The sequence below is a fragment of the Magnolia sinica genome, chromosome 17 (genome assembly GCF_029962835.1).
Source record: "Magnolia sinica isolate HGM2019 chromosome 17, MsV1, whole genome shotgun sequence".
Taxonomy (NCBI): Eukaryota; Viridiplantae; Streptophyta; class Magnoliopsida; order Magnoliales; family Magnoliaceae; genus Magnolia; species Magnolia sinica.
In genome coordinates, this window is record NC_080589.1 from 56,713,908 (window position 1) to 56,732,372 (window position 18,465).

The window sequence follows — 18,465 nt, forward strand, 5'->3', positions numbered from 1 at the left end:
CTACAGATGATATGGTTTTTCTTTTGTTGCTCTAATACTTGAGATTGAATGCTTTCTATCCTTCTGCTTCTATTTTTCTTTTTGGGCCTGTTTGGTTTGCAGAAAAAACAAAAAAATAAAAGGACGAAATGGTGTTTCTTGAGGAACTCTGTTTCTAGGAAGGTGGCATATGTGTGGTGTTGAGACAGATTGTAGCGTGTCACATAGGCACATGTGGGCTGGTTGAATATGGGCAGTGGCACATGGTGCAGGTCTCAGATTAGCACATGGAGTACTTGTAGTTAAAGATTGGTGGCGCATGTAGCACATTGGCGTTTGATCCATGAAGATGGCGGCTCTTGTGGTACATTGGGGCACTAACACATTGACACATGGGACACTCGAAGATGGATGGTAGCACATCGGCACATCTGAGACATTGATGCATGATGCTGTTGGCATGGGCCACGCTACAGGGCACTTGAAGATGGATGGTTTTGCATGTGGGAATGAGAGCGCATGTGGCTATCATGTGGGGCACTTAACGGACCCCTTGGTTTGTCTCATTTTTCTCAAGTTCTTGGAAATTTGTGATTTACGGTGATGCTTGATGCTAACAACAAACAAGAAAGATGTAGCTTTCATGGAAATGGGGTTTCCTCAATTTACTTTTCAGCAAATCCAACAAGGGAAAAAGAAGAAAGATTTTGCACATGGGGCCATGTGTTTCAAGAATCAAGATTCAACTGGACCAACCAACATGGTCCACAAATAGGTAGATCCTAGCCACATCATTTTAAGCCAGTAATTTGTGATTTATGGTGATGCTTGATGAGCTGCCTTTGGCTAATGAGCAAAGGTATGTGTGATTTGGAGTTTCTTTTCCAAGTAGAATTCTCAAATATCAAAAAATGGGTTATATATTGTGTTGTATACTTGAAGGAGAACTTGGGATTCAAGTGAGTCTTGTTTCATGATTTGATAATTCAGATCCTGTTTAGTAGGCACCTAAAAACGAATTCAGTTCATCTGTCTATATTATATAGGGTGCGGATTAGGTAAGGGCCTTACCGTAGGGCCCACCTTGATATATGTATTCTATGTCCCTTTTGCTAGATCATTTTAGGGCATGAGCCCAGAAATGAAGTAGATCCAATTCTCAGGTGGACCATACTATAGAAAACAGTGGTAATTGAATACCCTACCATTAAAAATTTCCTAGGGCCCACCATAAAGTTTCCGTAGTATGTATTTGCCATCCAGCTTGTTGATAAGGTCACATTAAACTGGATGAAGGGATAAAATAGATATCAGCTCGATCAAAAGCTTTTATGGCTCATTAATGGTCAAGCACCACTGTTTCCTATGGTATGGTCCACCTGAAAATTGCATCTGCTTCATTTTTTTGGTCCTGCCCTAAAATGATCTGATAAAACAGATGGACAGCGTGGATATAAAGTACATGCATCAATGTGGGCCCCATGTAAGGCCAGCACCCGATCCACTCCCTATTGTTTATCATGAAAGTGGGGTTTGGAATTTTTGCCGTTGTAATTAGTTTTGACCATGAGAACTTTTAATATTCCAAAGACATTTTCTTATGGAGAAAATTTCGGAAACATGAAAATGTGGCTGCTATTTAACATGAAGTTGAGATTTCAGCCACAAGAAGCCATTTATGGTCTAGATATTACCCTCATCTTATTGCAAGAAACTCTCCCACACTTCTCTCCCTCCAAGAAACTCTCCCACGTTTCTCTCCCTCCAAAATTTGTTTGGCCATTTCTGCCGGGACATGAACTTTCAATGACCTACAGGAGGTCATAAACTTTGCGGGACCCAACATGATGTCCGTTTGACCTCCAGTCCATTCATTAGTGTCACCAGCTCATGTAAGATGATGAGCCCAGCAGATCCAAATTTAAGTGGGCCACACCTTAAGAAACAAAGGGATTGAACATTGACCATTGAAAACTTCTTATTAGCCACCAATGTTTTGGTTCAAGCTGAAATTTGTATTCACTGGTTAATTCCAATGGAGAATATGTTAGTGCACTTATTTGTGCACTTTATTTGTCAATTACATGCGTCTGTGTGTTAGTAAGTCGATTGAGCCATTGAAAGTTGAAGACGTAAGACACATAAAGACATGGAGCATCAAGTAACAAAGAACGGATAAATGGGGTGCCTTGGTGACCCTAACATTGACCCAAAACAACACTTGAACCTCTACATGATCATGACTTAATATGTCAACCTTATTTGATCATCCCTTAACCTTAGGAGCTAATTGGAACATGATAAAAAATGCTAGAAAAAGTGCGCTGTGAAATCATGTGCCTTAAACAGAAGTTTTTGAGTGGTTCTCAATCTATGTTGATGGGACTTGATGGAATCGAAGGACCACTCGATCCGATCGGAGAATAAATCCAGGAACCAACAGAAATAATTATGAATTTTCTCGATGGGATCGATAGAGGGTTTAATCTCATCGAAGGCTCTTTTGATCCCATCGATAGAGCCTTTAACTAACTGTTTTATATGCATTGCAAATTGGTTTATTATAAAAGGTCATTTGGTTCTTGGACAAAAGGATAGATTTTTGCTGCAATAGAAGCTTAAAAGATTCCCCACTCATATTCTACATTTCGAGGCTCTAAATCCATTTGATCTAAGTAATATTCCTTGTTACTCATCACTTGAAAGATAATTCCAACCTCAATGATGAAGATGAACTTAATCTCCACCTTATTATAAAGATTAGACTTCAACCAATAGTCAAATCCTTGTTTTGAGCCTCTAGAACACCCATATAAACGAATCCCCTAGGAAATTATAACATTCTCATATGTTGTAGGAGATTCAGCCAACCTCGCATCACCTTAGTCACATCAATGGAGTATTGCACGCAAGGTTTTTGATCTTTGAGTTGAATCATTGGTAGGGAATTGACATCAATGATCAGGGGAGCTGATTGAAGTATGAGAGAACATCGATCAAGCAATCCAAGAAAACGCTACAATAGGGGCTCAATCTGACAAGTTATCAAATTGTAAAAGTCCACACATTCATTTCTTGTGTTGGATTGAGTGTAGAGTTTGTAACCCAAACTCGCGTATGTTCTTATGTATGACCGTATCGCCACCGACACTGGTGATTACGTGTGTAAGTCCTTGTGTGGACCACCGACATAGGTGTGTACGTGGGTAAATCCTTGTGTAGGCCTTTGGTGAGAGTGTATGCCTGTAAAGGTTTGAGGTGAACCTGATTTAAAACTTTCGATAGTAAAATCCGATACACTCATGTGTTAAGCACGTCCACCGGGAGTGGTGTAGGAAAACCAAACCACTATACATGCTTGTGCTTGGGATTATCATTTGAGTACTTCTTTAACTATACTTATGTAATTGATTAGTGAATTATATATATGTATGATTAGATGAATATTATGAGTTAATAGTTAGTACATCCCACACACATATATATACTATTGTTTATTGACTAATTGCTTGAATGACATATCTATTGTAGGCTATGTGATTGAACTCTCTATTGTCTTAGAAGTCTTAATGTTAATTGTTTTACTTAATTTAAATTGACATATTAGAATAAGTAAGCAATTGTGTGTTAATTGAAAAAAACATTATTTAGTCCTAATCATCCCATCTAGGACATAAGACATAGCATTCATTCCTTAGCTTCACCAAGCTTCCGCGCATACCCTTAGTATTCTACACCATGTGTAATTTCATAATAATCTTATAAACGAGTGAGGTTTCACCCTCAAGATCCTTCAAACCTCTTAAATTTCACTATAGCATCCCACAAAAAGCTCTCACAGACTATATCTCGCAGAATTCTGACCTTCCCTCCCTCTGATCGCTCTTCCTTCATCTCTCCATGTGCATTGTACATGCCACTTTCTCTAGTGTTTTATATAACATGATTAGCTTTCGGACATTACTGTCTTGGCAAGTAGTTTTCCTAAAGTGGAGAATATTGAATGTTGTATAGACATATCTTGAGAATTGAAAATTACAGCTGCTCTATTTTACAAAACAAGTCAGATTTCACCTACACTGCTTTTAAATAACTTAGATCATACTACGAAACGCAACTATCCAAGTAGATTGTTCTTCTCTTCTTTATGTGTAGCTTACGTCAATAATACTATTAGGAAGTCATGTAATAAAGGTCGTGTGGGATCCACCATGATAATTGTAAAAAGCCATTCCATATAGCTAGCTATATCATTGCCTCGTGCAGGAGGTTAGCTAATAAAGGAGGTGGATCTAAGCTTGTATATCTATAATATAGGAAAACATAAAGATGAGTTGCCCACTGTTAAAACAATGAACACCTTCATTTCTTTCTCTCTCCATGTAGTGCATGCATTTCCTACATTTTTTTCCCTACTTTTGCCTCCCTTTTTCAATATCTCCCACTTTTTCTCTCCCATCCTAAGGTGCAAACACTACCCCTAGCTTAGCTAATACAAATGATATATATTAAAGATCTTAATATCTAGTACAAAATTGCTATTAACATGGACTAATTATGTATTAGAGATCAAGATCATTTGTGCATAATTATTGTCAGCTAAAATGAAATAAATTAATTTTCAAGCATTTACCAAACAACATCTGTAAGACCCGTGTCCTAGCTCGTACCGTTCCGTAGGCTTTCGCGGTCCTCCCGGTCGAATTTCAGTGACCCACGACCCGTAAATAGCAGTGGCGCGCGATCCTGAGTTGTACCCTGTATTTTAGAGTCGGTTCGACCCGAGACTTGTACCCTAGCGACCGCGCCATCGCCGCGGTTCCGATGTCGCGTCTCACGCGCCGAGGTGATACCCAGGCCAGAAGATGTGGGCCCGCGTTCAGTTCGAGGAAAACATCGCGCTGTTGCAAAACCCAAGGGAACATCACATCAAATCCTATCAATCTCATCAATCAATCACACATCACCTCACATGTCAAAGTACAACCTCATCCCCAAGCAACCCCCAAAGTCAAACTTTCTCTTACACAAAGTACACCCACCACATCACTCACCCATCTCTCCCTTCCAATCTCTCTCTCCCTCATTCTCTCCAAGCAACCGTCCATGGCTTCCATGGGAGAGAAACTAGTGTGGCCCACTTCCTACCTTCCATCTCCACCATCCAAGTCCGATCTCAACTGTTGAAGTCCACCCATTTGAGCTCTAGCCTGCATTGGCGGAAGAATGAAGAAGAGATTTAACGGTGGGTGCTTTTCTCTCTCTCTCTCTCTCTCTCTCTCTCTCTCTCTCGGTTTGATGGCCCACCATGGATGTATATATGAGATCCATGCTGTCCACAAAATGGGCCAGCCTTGTTGGACCATCCAGGGGCAACAATTGCTGCCCGTTTCTAGGCACGCCCTATTGAAGGGAAAACACGAAGATCAGCTTGACCTCAAGCTAGGTGGCCCACCTACGTGAAGCCCCCTCTGATGTATGTATTTTATCCATGACGCCCACTTAATGGGACCACCTTACTACCGTCATAGGGCCTGCATGACCGTCCGGTCATGTAGGGCTGTTTGAAGGGAGATTGTAAATATCAGCTTGAACTTGTACCTGGTGGGCCACATGCGTGGATCCCACCTTGATGTACGTATGTTCTATATCCCCAGCCGTCCATCTGCACGGCCCAGACCCAATGTTCGTGGGTCGCACCATGGCAGTAGCAACAGTGGTGTGCTGGTACCGTGGATCTCCAGGCCACCCTGTTTTGCTGCTGACTGCTGGGATGAAGGCAAGCACAAATATCAGTTTCATCTCCTCTAATGGGCTACATGTACGTGGACCCCACCCTGAGATGTATGTGATCTGCATCTATACCATTCATCTGCACAGTGTTCTGTGAGCTGCACCGTACAAGCAGCAGAGGCTTCCATTTGCATTGTCATAGTTGCTGACCATTTGAATGGGGGGGGGGGGGGAACAAATACCAGCTTGTTCCTTAGCTGGTGGACCACACTGAGGTGGACCCCGCCTTGATGCATGGTGTCTACACACCAGCCGTCCATCAGAGAGATCATTTTAGGACTTAGGACCAAAACAGGAGGCCCAGCAGACATCAGGTGGAGTGGGACGCCACCATGATTATATGTGTTGAAATCCAGGCCGTCCTGGTGGCCTGGACGCTTTTTCTTTGTAATATATATATATATATATATATATATATATATAAAATAATGTTATGGTGGGTCCTACATGGGACCCACCTATCTGGGATGCTGATTGGCTGGTCTATCATACACCAGCTACAAGGCTGGTGTAATTAACGTCAGCAAGTCCTGAGGGTCCCACCTTGTTGGGTGTATTGTATAACCACCGCCTGTCCATTTCACATGGCCCACCCCACACGTGTAGATGGGATCTACATTGATGTATTTATCATATCTGCACCGTCCAGATTTTTTGGACGGTGGCCACACCTTGATGTAATGCTTTACATCCACGTCGTCCATCTGATTTCGTTGGGACCTTCTCGCTGACGTGCTGCAGCCCAGCACGTGAGAGCCTCTATGATATACATGTCTCATCCCTGCCATCCACATGGGCATGGGGCCCATGTACTGTATATCCAGACCGTCTAGCTGTGGGCCCCGCCACCTACGTAGCTGCTGTAGTAATGTCAGCAGATCAGTGGTTCTAATCATGAGGTTTGTGCATGTCTAAACCGTCCATTTGGGCGGTGGGCTAGCAGGCCACACCAGCTATATGACTGCTATACTTCGACGTCAGAAAGTCGTGGGGCTCACATGAGTTATGTGTTACATCTAGACTGTCCATCAGAGGGCCCTACCGGCTATATTACTATTGTAGTTGACGTCAGCAAGCGCCATGGGGACCACCAGATATATGTGTTGTATACCCACGTCATTCGTCCAGTTTTGTGGGGACCACCGTGAGGTATGTGTGCATCCAGGCCGTTCAGCCATGTATCCCACCGTGATACAATTTGTCACACCCCAAACTCGGAAACCGGGCTCACAAAATTCCCGATCGCCGAATCCGGCGCCGACAGCCTCCGTAGAACCCCATTCTCGGACCCCGGCACCCATTCATCAGGTTCCGATCCTGGGATACTACAAGGAGGGTTTCAAATCATTAGTCTGATTCATAATGAGCATAACAAAAGCATAACCCACAATCAATAAGCACAAGAACACCACCACAAAATCCACTATGATCAAAAACTTTTTTGTACAATGCGACTGAAAGGGGAAAATACAATGTAATAAAAGAAACAAAACTCCAGAGCTCGGCTGCACGCTCCAACTACAACGAGACTATGGCTGCGACTGCGTCCTGGCATCACCTGCACGCATCAATCGTGCATAAGCTTATGGAAAGCTTAGAGGGTGGTGTAAGTGTGTGCGCAATATAAACGTGCTCAAAATGCAAGGTCAGAATGATGCGGAATCATGGTGATGAGCACATGAATGCAATCAGCCGTACCAAGGCTATGCGGTGCAAGATATGAATGCTATCGGCCATAACACGGCCATGCGATGCAAGATGCAACTCAAGCATGCTAATCCTCAACATGTATCAGTACAGTTCTCATTCTGGATAATCACCGGGGTTCAATACACTCCAAATGGCACTGTCGCTCTCCTAGCCGCACAGTCCAAGTGAGCGTAAGAAACCTCACTATCCGCCTGACCAATAGTCTGCCAATACCTATCCGGCACGTCGATAGCGGACCCATTCGCGAGCTGGTCAAACTCAGCCTAGTATTGCCCCCTACCCTCGGGCAAGTAAGGCCACACCCCTTTCCAACCGACCACGACACAGTGGGAGACGCGGCCTCCTGGTATTCGGCCCTCGTGCGCTCATATATCCACTCGGTCTCGACATTGGAGTCATCCTCTGGTACCATCGGGTTTAGGAATTTTCACCCAGGGACATCTATGGTGCCCGTATGCTAGAATCAAATATTTTCGGTCTCCAATCCTGCCATCCACGATGTATCTGTGGAGGCTATGGCCCTGATGTCGCTAGGGCATACAGTAACTACAATCACACAAATGCAAGTGCATGAATCATACTATCAGTCATGCAACAGCCCTGTATATACCATGCACTTATATGAGGCAACTCCGCCTATCAGGGAGCCCATAAACAGTCTATCCAAAGGTATATGCTACGATCGGTCATTCCTCACATCAGGCATACATATGGTGCGAATGATCATGAATCATGCATCTATACTAAACATGTAATAAGAGATGGGTTCTAGGTATAATGGAGATGGGCCTAGACGGCCTACTCACCACAAGTTTGGGCCTATCAGTGGGCCTTAGGGAGAGTTATAATGCGGACATTTAACCAACATTATCCATTCAATGTGGACGTCAAACCAGCATTGCTCCTTAGGCGTGGCCCATTACAAAATCAACACATATACCATGGCGGAATTACACTGCCAGCATGGGCCTATCAGTGGGCCTTATGTAAGTCCTATTGGGCCTTGACCTATCCAACACATCAAATGGGCCCCATACATGGGTCTCATATATACATATCAAGGTGGGCCTCAATGACGAGCTACACATGCATCAACATGGGCCTAGTCACATGGGCCTTGCGTACATTACAATGGGCCTCATAATATGGGCCTTATACAAATCAAGGTGGGCCTCAACAAGGACCACTAATGCATGAAGATGGGCCTCCATAATGGGCCTTAATTTATCTCCAAACGGTTGGACTGTTGGATGAAACACATGCATCATGATGGAGCCCACACTAATGGAGGGTGTAGTTTACATACATAAGCGGGGCCCACCATAATGCTTGTTTTTCCCACCCTGCCTAGGGCCCAATATAATGTTTATTTTCCAACCACTGTTCATAAGGTCATGTGGACCAGGGTAGGGCCCACCAAATTATTTATTTATCATCCAATCTATTCATAAGGTCACGTGGGCCTGGATAAGACCCACTGTGATATTTGTTTCCATCCAAATGGGCCAAGGTCACTTGGGCCTAGATAGAGCCCACCGTAATATTTATTTTCCATACAAAATGGGCCCATTGGACTGGGGCCCACTGTGAATGTTTATTTCCCACCCAAACTATTCGTAAGGTCACCCGGACCGTGGGTTGGGCCCACCATAACACGGTCAGAAGCCCACCGTGATATTTTTATTTTATTTATTTTATTATTATCATTTTTTTTTTGCCATCTAAACCATTCATAGGGTCACGGTTTGGGGGCCCACGACGATGTGGTCCACTGATCCAGCCCGTCCATTATGCGTGTCCCACTTGGCTGAACATTCAGACCAAGTTTCAGCCACATCCACATTTCAGGTAGGCCCCACCAAGTGTTTTCATATGTTTTGACATGTCTTCACATGATTTTAAATAGTATGGCCCACATGAGTTCCGTATAAGGCTGATTTTTTGCATGGCCCACGGCCAGGGAGATGGTCAACGAATGGACGGTGTGGATGTGCAAAATACACATCATGGTGGGGCCCACGGCTGGACGTGGATCCAGCCCGTCCGCCCGCCCTCTGGCGTCCCTGACAATGGCAGCAGCAGGCGCTGCTGCCTAACTGGGTTTTTTTTTTTTTTTTTAGAAAATCGTTTTTTTACAAAAACTCCTGTGTGGGGCCCACATCGGATGAATCCACTCCAGCCATCGGATTCCACGGTCCAAGACCGATCAAATGAGTCTAATATACGGCCCGTTTTTGGCGAATACAGGGATCTAGGTGGTTTTCAAGGGTGATACCACTATTTCTTATGGTATGGCCCACCTGAGAATCAGATTACCCTCAAAGTTCGGCTCAACGCCTAAAATGAGCTGGAGAGGAGGATGGACGGATTGGATTGAGCACATATATCAAGGTGGGGCCTACATAGGTGGCCCACCCCAAAAAGGCAACTAACCCCCCTTTTTTTTGTGCTCGCTGGTACACATCCACGTCAGTGCACACACTTCACTTTCCAGCGTCCAGCGGACGCTGGACGAAACTCCAAAACACATTGCTATGGTGGGTCCCACGTAGATGTGGCCCACCATCATATATGTATATAATATATGATACATATTATATTATATATATTTTATATAACATATATGTATATACATACATATATATATATATATATATATATATATATATATAAAGCATTGGGCCATCTAAACAATGGATGGTGTGGATCATCACCTGCAATAGAGTGGGCCACACCGTCTGATGTAGATGGACGGGGTAGATGTAACACATATTGGTGAGATCCACACCATTACAAAGAAAGAAAGAGAGATACGGTGAGACAGAGGGACCCCGCCACTATGGGCCCCTCTTGATTAAATCAAATACAACAAAATGGGTCACACCAATAAGTGGGCCCTAAAGATAAGATTTCAACGGTGGGTCACCCACCTCGTTGGCCTCCTCCTTGATCCCTTGGCTTCAAATGCACCTTGCCTATGCCTTGGATGGTGGATGATGGAGGATTAATGGTGTGGATGAGAGATGGGAGGGTATAGATGGAAGATGGAAGGTGGACCACACTTGAGAGGGAGAGGAAGCTTGGACGTTTGAGGCTTGGGGGTTGCTTGGAGATTTTGAGAAATAAGGGAGAGAAAGAAGATATGGATGGGTGAGGTGAGGTGATGGAGTGATGGGTTGGGTTAAAAAATTGTAAAAGGTGTATGGTTGTTGTTGAAATTTGGAAAAGAGGAGTGGTGAGGTGAAAAGAATGGTGGACTTTTGGAAAAAGAGGGAATGGGTGTAGTACTTGATGTATAGGATGCATTAAATGTTGATTGATGGGACTTATTGTGTAGAGATTCCCTCGAAATCTGCAACGCGCGGTGTTTCTTCGAAATAAACGCTGATCGGCATCTTCTTGCTTGGGTATCGGTTCGGTGCGCAAGTCATGGCGTTGGAACCGCGGCGACGACGCGGTCGCTATGATACAACTTTCGGATCAAGCCGACGTCGGTGCGCGGGACCTGGCTTAGGATCGTGCACAAACACCGAATACGGTGCGAAGGTTACCGGAATTTGACCGGAAGGACCGCGGAAGCTAACGGAACAGTACGGATTAGGACACGGGTCTTACACAATTGTTTCATCAACGCCGTCCATCTATTTTCTGTGGTGTGGGGTGTGGGGCGTACTGAGATGTATGTGTCTATATTCACACCGTCCATTTAGACGGTGCTGATTGGAGCCGACCTTGATGTATGCAGCCTTCCATGATGCGTGTGCCGTACTCACACTGTCTATCCATTTGGATGGACGTGTGGTTCACTTGGACAATGTTTCGGTCGTGCTCATTTACATAGACAATGTTTGGGTGGTGCTGATTTACTTGGGAATTGTTTGGATAGTGCTAATCACATTAGTGAACCATGTACCCCTATAATAGTGTACAGTGATACACATGATACACCTACAACTATTGAAATGAATTTTGGTGTAATCTAAGCCCACTTGAGGCCCCTCGATACGGCCTATCCATGAGGCCCATCATGATGTATTTTTGGCTCATGTGTGGGGCCCACCTGTTTGTATTTTGGCCCATGTGACAGGGCTCACTCGCCTTGTATTTTGGCCCATGTGATAGGGCCCACCTACCTTATATTTAAGGCCCATACGATGGGGCCCACCTGCTTGAATCTAAGGCCTATGGGCAAGGCCCATTGTGATATGTATTAGGGCCATGATGTGTGGTCACTTGATGTATGTTGAGGCCCCGGTGTGAGACTACGGGCCCACTATATGTTTGGCCCTATGAGGACCACTCCTTGAGAGCAATGATGGTTAAATGTCCACATTGTTGGGCAATGATGATTTAATGTCCACATTGTGACCTTCCTTTAGGCCTTCTTCGACCGTTTATCTTGACCGATTGTCGATTAGCGATCGAGGCCGTTTATCTTGACCGATTACTGATAAGCAATCGAGGCTGTTTATCTTGATCGATTGTTGATTAGTGATCGAGGCCGTTTATCTTAATCGATTGCTGATTAGCGATCGAGGCCGTTTATCTTGACCGATTGCTGATTAGAGATCGAGGCCGTTTATCTTAACCGATTGCTGATTAGCAATCGAGACGGTTTATCTTGACCGATTACCGATTAGCGATCGAGGCCGTTTATCTTGACCGATTACCGATTAGCGATCGAGGCCGTTTATCTTGACCGATTGTCGATTAGCGATCGAGGCCGTTTATCTTGACCGATTACTGATTAGCGATCGAGACTGTTTATCTTGATCGATTGTTGATTAGCGATTGAGGCCGTTTATCTTAATCGATTGCTGATTAGCGATCGAGGCCGTTTATCTTGACCGATTGCCGATTAGAGATCGAGGCCGTTTATCTTGACCGATTGCCGATTAGCGATCGAGACTGTTTATCTTGACCGATTGCCGATTAGCGATCGAGGCCGTTTATCTTGACCGATTGTGGATTAGCGATCGAGGCCGTTTATCTTGACCGATTACTGATTAGCGATCGAGGCCATTTATCTTGATCGATTGCTGATTAGTGATCGAGGCCGTTTATCTTGACCGATTGTCGATTAGAGATCGAGGCCGTTTATCTTGACCGATTGCCGATTAGCGATCGAGACTGTTTATCTTAACCGATTGCCGATTAGCGATCGAGGCCGTTTATCTTGACTAATTGTCGATTAGCGATTGAGGCCGTTTATCTTGACCGATTGTCGATTAGCAATCGAGGCCGTTTATCATGACCGATTGTCGATTCCGATTGATGTGACCGAATTGCTTATTCCGATTATTGACCGATTTCAATTGTCGAGGCGGATTATTGAGACCTATATGGTGTATATGCGACTCGTAGTCGAGGTCCTTTGTGATGTATGTTAGGCCCATGTGAAAGGCCCATTGTGATGTGTATTAAGCTCTTGAGTGAGGCCCATGGTGTTGTATATTTGGCCCTTATGTGAGGTCATGGGTCCATTATATGTTAGGATCTACGAGGGTCATTCCTCGGGGGCAATGTTGGTTAAATGTCCACATTGTCGAGGTCGATTGTCGATGCCGGTCATTGATACCGATTATGAGTATGTGACTATACAGCATCATGATACATGCCCATACGCATCATCTGCATGTTTGTTATGAGATGTGGTTGACCATTGCATATTTCATTAGGCAGATTGTTATAAGACTCCTTGATAGGTAGAGGTTATCTCACATGAGCGCACGGTATGCGCAGGGTTGATACATGACTGGATTGTATGACTCATGCATCTTGTATTGTGTGCCCTAGCGACATCAGGGCTGTAGCCTCCACAGGCATATCGTGGATGGCCGAACGGGACACCGGAAATCTGTTCTACATGGGGTGCTATAAATATCCCTGGGTGAAAGTCCCTAAACCCTCTTGGTTCCAGAGGTTGCTCCAACGTCTAGACCGAGTGGATGCATACCGTTAGGCCTCGTCTCCCATGTGTCATGGTCGGTTGGAAGGGGGTATGGCTTTACCTGCCTGAGAGGAGGGGGCAATGCTAGGTTGAGTTTGACCAGCTCGAGGAATGGGTCCGCTATCGATGAGCCGGGCCCGATATTGGCAGGCGGATAGTGAGGTCTCTTCCACTCACCTTGTTGCACGCGATGGGGCGGCAATCTGGTTTGGAGTGTAATAGACCCCGGTGATTTTCCAGAGAGGAACCGTACTGATATGTGGACTTATTGGGCAAGGATTGCATATTCATTCATTCATTCATTCACTATCCACTCGGGCTGGTAGTGCGCAACTAACTGCTGTGTACCTTCGCATGGCCAGGATTTCGGTTGGGCGCACGACTAACCTGAGATCAGGAGTCTACTACATTGGGTCTAGCTATCCAAATTTAGGTATGAGACTGGTTTGGATAGAAGTCCCTTGTGATGGACCCCATAGCCTGCGATACTACGTATTATCATCCCGACTTCACACTCCAGCATGGTCATTCCATTCGCACCACATATTGCATTACATCCACCGCATATGGCATTTCGGGTTACTATATTTATGCATTTATATGACCTAGATACAACTGACGGTATTCGTGGACTCATCAGGATTTGTATATTGTATTGCATCAGTGACATCTAATATTTGGTTTGTTGTCTCCGCATTGCATAGTTGATTTACATTGCTTCATCAGTATATGATATTGTTTTTATTATATTTCTGCGTCGCATAGCCTGGATAAGACTGATGGTATTTATGGGCTATCAGTATGTTTTCGTATTACTCTGATTTCGTATGATTTATGATCTTTCTAGTGTTTCTGATATTGTATGATTATGGGTTTATCAGTATTTTCGCTTACTCTGATTACTCTGATATTGCTTACTTGGCACTTACCTTATGCACATACTTTCGCCACCCACTAAGCTTTCTATAAAGTTATACACGATAGATGCGTGCAGGTGATGTTAGGTTGCAGCAGCATTGAGCCTGGAGCTTGCAGCGGTCGTTTGGAGCTTTGATTTATTTTATATATGTTTTTCCCTTTCAGTATTGTACTCAAACGATTATTAGTGGATATGTGATGATGATGTTGCCTTTGTGATTTGGGTAATCTTGTGGTTATGCTTATTATGAGATAAATGTACGCTGAAAAAAAAAATCCTCCTTGTAAGATCCCAGGATCGGAATCTGGCGTATGTACGCTGGGAGCCAAGAATGGGGTACTACGGAGGCTGTCAGCACCGGATTTAGCGATCGAAAATTTTGTAAGCCAGTTTCTGAGTTTGGGGCCTGACAACATCCAAATACTGAAAATCCCAAATTAAGAAACTATTTTGATCATAATCCAAGCAAACTCGGCATAAAGCCATAGTTTTCAAATGAAATTAGATTGGCTTCCTTCATGGTGGGGCTATTTTGAATTGTAATATGCGGACCATGTGGGCCCCGTAGATGGCTAGAGACCGCAACTAGTAGGGTTCTTAGAGGAAGCGAATTCCACCATGATGCATGTGTTTTATATCCATGCCGTCCATTCATTTTGCCAACTCAAAATCAAAGCTCAAGTGGACCACACCATAGGAAATGGTGGGGCGATGACACCCACCATTGAAACCTTCCTAGAGCCCAAATCGTGACGTTTATTTGCCATCTAACTTGTTGATAAGGTCACATAAACCTGGATGAAGGGAGAACATAACATTAGCTTGATCCAAAACTCTCATGGCCTCAGAGAAGTTTTTTTTATAGGTGCTTGTTCAATCACCACAGTTTCCTATGGCACAATCCACTTGAGCTTTGGATTTGCTTCATTTTTGGGCTCATGCCCTAAAATGAGCTGGCAAAACATATGGATGTCTTGGATAAAGTACATACATCAGTGTGGGCTACACACTGCCTGCCATGGACACGGATGTGATGTTTGTGAAAAATCCACCCTGTCCATCCACTATTCCCTTTTAAAAAAATGAGGCAGATAGAAAACTCAAGTGGGCGGCATGACAGGAAATAGTGAGGACATGGAGATTTCAACTGTAGATGTTTTCCTACCCACTTTTCCTGTCTTGCAAAATTTGCCTCAATATTTTGCCCAAGTCCTAACATGATCTGACAAAACGGATGGTGGATTTCTCACGAGCATCATAGTGGGCCCCACATGACTTCATGTCACAAGCAATCCCTCTTAGGGGGCGTTTGACGCATGGTATTAGAAGGGATTAGGTGGGATGGAATTGCATTTGGTCCCGTGCCAATTCTACTCCATGTTTAGGAAGAATGGAAAAGCTTGGAATTAGATTAGATGGAATTACATTGGGTCCTGTGCCAATTCCACTCAATGTTAGCAAGTTGTGTAGGTCCCACCATATTGAGTGGGCAATATCCACACCGTCCACCCATTTTTCGAGATCATTTTAGAACATGGGCCAAAAAATCATGTAGATCTAAAGCTCAAGTGGACCCCACTATAGAAAGCAGCGGAGATTAAATACTTACCATTGAAAACTTCTTTGGGGCCACAAAAGTTTTGGATCTACCTCATTTTTAGGCCCATGCCATAAAATGAGGTTACAAAACAAATAAACAATTTAGATATAATACATATGTATTATTCTTAATAGTTTCTGATGATGGTGGGTATATCCATTCAATGTACTATCGTATTACAAACGGGAGATGAAATTAAGCTTATCCTATGATAACAGGGGACAATCCCTGCCATGTGTAATAATTATGTTTTTTGAATCCCATCCCACCTAATCCTTCCCAGGGCTGGGAAGGATTAGGTGGGATGGGATTCAAAAAACATAATTATTACACATGGCAGAGATTGTCCCCTATTACCATGGGATAAGCTTAATTCCCTGCTATGTTTGTAATACGGTGGTACATTGAATGGATATACCCACCATCATTTGAAACTATTGAAAATAACACATATGTGTTATGTCCAAACCGTTCATCTGTTTTGTAACCTCGTTTTATGGCATGGGCCTAAAAATGAGGCAGATCCAAAACTTATGTGGCCCCAAAGAAGTTTCAATGGTAGGTATTCAATCCCCGCTGCTTTCTATAGTGGTGTCCACTTGAGCTTTAGATCCACCTGATCTCTTCGCCCATGCTCTAAAATGATCTCAAAAAATGGGTGGATGGTGTGGATATAGCCCACACATCATGGTGGGACCTACACAACTTGCTTACATTGAGTGGAATTGACACAGGACCCAATGCAATTCTTATTAATCTAATTCCAAGCTTTTCCATTCTTTCCAAACATTGAGTGGAATTGGCACGGGACCAAATGTAATTCCATCCCACCTAATCATCTTCCTTTTTGAATTATTTCCTCTAGTGTGGTCCATTCTTGATGTCTTCTTTCCTCATTCTGGGGGGCCATGCCCTAAAATTAAATCTCCGCTCAAATGGTCAAAGTGGATGTCAGTAGGAACTCCCAGTGATCTGAAAAGCTATATGTGGGTCTAAGACTGAAGCTTGCACCTAGAATATTGAGGGTCATACCTGGACATTGTGGGTTGCACCTGAGACATTAGAGTCACACTTGGGACACTGGGATCGCACTTGAGACACTTTCCACAAAACAGTCACAACTCCCTCGTTATATGTCCAATTATGGTGATCTTATAATCTAAGAAAAAATAATTTGATGAAATTTCAAATGACTTTTCGAACAATTTTTGAAGGGCCACCGTGAGTTCCTGGTGAAATCTACTCCGACCATTCGAATGAAGATTTAATTTCTAGTCATGGCTCTAAGAATGAGGGACAAAAATACTAAGGGTGGACCACACCAAAGGAAAGAACTTGGAAGAAATGCCACTATTATCTCCATCTGGGTTCCACTGAGATCTCAAATCAAGATGAAATCAACTCCTTCTGAGGTACAGGATGTCATTAATAAAATGAATGGATCAAACCTCCCATGAAAATGGGCCGAATTTTGATTTAGTAGGATCCACTCTCCTTTACTTGATACTGGCTTTTTAACTTCTGTGACAAGCTACTGCCATACGATGGAGCAGCTAGGGAAAGGGTATTTTCAAATTTATTTTATTTTAAAAAAAGTACCCTTGGGCAAAAAAAAGTTTAGAAAAGTGGGGCCAAAATCTTGGTTTACTTTCATCTTACCTAACCATTGTTATAAAAAAATCCACATGAATAAGGTACAAATCATCCCTTGATGAGAGAGAACATTCCCACAAGTGTGTTAGGTCCCAGCTAGAGTTGGGCATCGAGTCGAGTCGGATCAAGTTAGGGTTGACCCGACTCAACCCGGTTTTGAAATAGACCTTACCCGAACTCGACTCGACTCAGTAGCAAGTCCGAGTCTTGCCTAGACTAACCCGAACCGAGTCCAAGTCAGGTCGAGTCAGGTGGGGTGTGGAGGGTATCCGCAAGCTAAAATCACTGCTTAGAACCTAGGTGTACCTGTCGCAATTGCAGCCTCTCTATTAGCCACACGACATCTCAGATCTAAAACGTCAAATCTAGATGTATGCCTTGTTACAACCTACTTTCTCAGCATCAACATTTGGAGTACTTCTCCCATCTAAATATGCAATCATTAGTTTCAACTGTATTTTGCATGAGAAAAATCCATTTTGATCACGACACAATCATCTTCTTTGGGCCCAACTGTTCTGCAACCACTAGCTTCGTCTTCTTTGGACCCTATTGTAAAACCCATTTACCGCCATTCCTCCCACATTTGCATCTTTTCACTTGTCCATAACCCAACTATAAAACCCATTTACCACTATTCCTCCTGCATTTGCATCTTTCACTTGTCTATAACAAGATCTATCACGTCCCCTTGCAGAATTCATTTCCATCAACTGCTACTTATACAAACCTCGTATTATCCAACTATTAAATTTAGATTATTTCTATATACACGAGTTGGGTTTTGGACCGAGTGGAGTCAATACCAAGTCGAATTTCGGGTCGAATCAAAGTTAATGGGTGACCCCAACTCTGACTCAG